This window comes from Lytechinus variegatus, chromosome 10 (assembly GCF_018143015.1).
Source record: "Lytechinus variegatus isolate NC3 chromosome 10, Lvar_3.0, whole genome shotgun sequence".
Lineage (NCBI taxonomy): Eukaryota > Metazoa > Echinodermata > Echinoidea > Temnopleuroida > Toxopneustidae > Lytechinus > Lytechinus variegatus.
The window spans coordinates 26,028,472-26,032,483 of record NC_054749.1 but is presented as its reverse complement, the minus strand read 5'-3'; positions in this window follow the sequence as shown (position 1 = coordinate 26,032,483).

Below are 4,012 nucleotides of genomic sequence, written 5' to 3'. Positions count from 1 at the left end.
CTCAATCCAATCAATTACAAGAAATTCCATAGAGACATATATTCGCTGATGATATATATATAAGCGAGCTATCAAGCGCTAAAAAATGCAAATGAAAGTCCGGGGTTCGAAGCACGACAGCGGCAAGAAATGATACAGAAATGCAATCGAGTACATCTTTTATCTGTTAGGGGATTTTGCTCCGCTTTTCTCCTCAAATCCCAGTGGCGTAACTACGGGGGCACGGGGGGGGGGGCGGAGAATGGGGAATAGAAACTTAGTGGGGGAAAGAAATTATTGCATATCATACGGTATTATATACTATGTTATACTATATATCATTCATTATACAAGAAAAAAATCATAACTTTATGTAACATAATTTGATTAGGGTCTATGTGTTCATCACCCGGTTCATCATTGCTGGTGTTCGCCGTGGTGTAGCGGTTATGACTCTCGCCTTGCAATCAGATGATCGTGTGAACGATTGATGCCATTTATTGTTATGATTATTATTCACATTTGTACTAAAACATCTCAAGTCTATATAAAATACACAATGTACGGCAATTTTTTCCCCGCACTCGAGTTATATTATGACATATATGCTTCTTTTTGCTGACTACTTACGGTGATTGCCCCTTTTAAGGACTGAATTTAAAACATTTCCAGTCCGTGCTTACTTCGCATTTGTTTTGGTGAGATATTTCTGCATGTCCCTGTTCTGGTCTATAACAAAAACAAATCAGCTCGCGCTTTGCGCTCGCAACATTCGGTTAGTGAAATACGTATATATTGTCTTAACGAATTCCTACAAACAAGATTTAGAATGCCCCTCTTCAGATCCGAATTTCAAAAATTTTCAGCTCGCGCTTCGCGTTTGCAATATTTGAATTAGCCAGGGTATCATGTTCAAGACTATGAATACAAAAAGATCTTTGTGTTTATGTAATTCTCCGGGGTATATTTTTAACAAAATCAGCAAGCGCTTGGCGCTCGCACGAGATGACTATATGGTGTATGCTCTTCATGATTCCTAAAAATATAGCTATTGTCCCTAAAATTTCCCTGTTTGGGATAAATGTGTGCAAATTTTCAGCGTTCGCATGCTTTGATTAGTAAGACAGGTACGTATCATGATTACAATAATTAGTTTATAATGTCTCTTTTTTAGGTTTGAATAATTATCACAATTTTTTAGCTCGTGCTTGGCGCTCGCATTATTTGATCACAAAGATACATGTCTGTTTAATGGCACATATGCAGGTGATACCATCTGTTTCTGCTGCAGAATTTTTCATTTCTGTAACAGCGCTTGTTAATTCATTGAATGTGAATTCATCATCAAGAGGCGATTGAGCGTAGACAGGTCCTTAGACTTTGGGGGGGATGATCCCTAGCTGGGTCATACTTTATATATATATATATATATATATATGTATAATATATAAATATAAAGAATGAAGGAGATAATGTACTCGATAAAAACAAAATATCATGGGCCAAAGCAGACGAGTTAAATATAACAAAATAACACGATCTGCCTCATGGATTATCTCGTGTGTCTTTTAATCACTTTGCTTTCAGCAATAAACAGGGCATCCAGTAATAAACAAACTTCCTTGCACATTTTTCATGGCAGTAATCTTTTGTTTGATTAATGACAATGAGTAAAGATGATCATAAGAGAAATGTCATTTGTCGGATGTCTAGTTATCATCTTGGTCATGACAGTCCTGCTAAACATGATCTAGAATAACTAGTATTCCTTATTTTACTAGTATAGTAGTATACTCTTTTAAAAGTAGCGATATTGTTAATGATCAAACGAATGAATCAACAACTAAAGGAATAAACAAATAAACAGCCAAATAACTAAAAAAAAAATATCAATTACAATTATAGTAATAGGGGTAAAATAAAAAAAGCTCAACATTATATTTCTTATCCACGTGCAGATATGCGGACACTAAAATGATAAGCACACTCTGTTTAAAATTACCATGGTTACAAAGGCTTGATTGAATTAAGTATGGAAATGAAATAAACCTCACCGGGTTGTCGGAAGTAAACTGTATAGATAATTTTTATCGCGTAAATGCGCGAGATGATTATGTTTTTTGTCAAAGGTCCGACAATGAACACGCTGAGGGTCGAGTTAGGCTTGTTCTGTGATCTTAGACCATAAATTAATCTTATCCATGGATTGATTCAATCTGCCTTCGTGAATTAAGGCATGTCTATATATTGGATGATTCTACCTTCTTTGAAAAGCGCAAAGTACTCTGAAAAAAATAGTGAAATAGTTCACTCTTTAAGGAGTGAATATATGAAAGAGTGAATATTGAGTGAAAAAAACCTCGGATATCACTGAGGCCATCCAAAATTTGCACTTTCATTCCAAAATCATTCATTTACTAATTCGCTCCTTAGAGACTGAAAATTTTCACCTTTCCTTTGCAAAGTAGGGGTTGAGGACATGGCCAGCAGGGAAAAGGGTCAGTGTATGTGTATAGGTAATTTCTTATTAATTCGTTTGAACAGTGTTAATGTGTTATGAAAGCAATTGCTCTGAAAGGGAGTGATTAGGCGACACTTTCTTAAATCTGTAATGAAATATTTTGAACTTATCTCCTTTGCAAATACATAATTATTATAAGGAAATGTACTTGGTGAAACTCTGAATAACGATCCTTAAATGTATATGACGACGAAAGACAGTTGTTATTACTTAAAACTTGCAAGTTGTAAATGCATATAAGATGATTGACTGAATAAAAGTCCAATTTTGATCATGTTTGTCATTGCTGTACGTTATGATTATTACTGCTATTATTATTGATTGATTTTAACTAGCATTCATTTCTTTATTACTGTATAGTTTTGCTTCTTCCCCCACAGAAACCTGGGGGGATGATTGTACACACCATCCCCCCCACCTAAAGTTCTGGGGGATGCATCCCCCCATCCCCCCGCTATCTACGCCCCTGGGTGATTCAGAGGAGCCGTTTTCTTCGATCGTATTTTGTATTAAATTTTCAAATGAATTTTTTTCTAATAGTCTCGTCATTGTCTAATCGATTGTCTATCGTTTTAAAAGCCTTAGCAACCAATTCTGCCTTTTCTTGAGCATTAGCTACTGGTGTATTGTTTTATGTTAATAAATTGGGAAATATCTGTTTTGAGACAGAACCATTTCGTAGTTCTTTTACCATATTTATGGGATATAAAGTATGGGATATATATCCCATACTTTGCCAAATTAAGTTAGATGTTCTCCTCAAAGATTGACAGTAATTTAACCAGTACTTTTTTGTGTGTTCGTCTCCTTATTTAGGGGGCATATATACATTTCCAAGTCCTTCTTTCCGAAAATGTGTATTTAATCGATTTCTACATTTATTCATTTCTTTGATTGCTTCTTGGTATTCTAGTGTCCACCAAGGAACTGGATTTTTGGCTTTTTGCGTGACTTAAGAGGTATATGGTCGAACTGGATTATAGGTCATTATAAACAATTCATTGTTATCTCGTAAAATAAGATGTCCATGTCTGTCAAATTAGAAAAAGTTACATTATAAAAAATATATATATACAAGCAAATGACCCGTTACTACTTCAAATTGTAACACAGTACATTAATTGAAATTTATATATTCACAAACAATTTATATATGTTCACAAAAAAATATCGATGATAATAATGCCTTGTCATTATCGTACGAAATGGATTTGATACGAATCAGGGTGTAACTTAGTATCGTATAATAGTCCAGTCAATCTAGCCAGAATAGGGGGGTGACCCGCCACTAATTGCAACACTTGATTTTCCACTGCAATGCTTTCCATCAAGGTCCCCTTAACAACATACTAAAAGTCCCAAAAAATCCAAGCAGTGGAAATTTATGAAATTTGCATATTATGCAAATTAGCCATAAAAATTTAGAAAAATAAGGAAAATAGTCCAAAAATTACAAATTAAGTGTCCAAAACAATTTAATTTGAGCGAAAAGTAATGATAAATAACTGTATT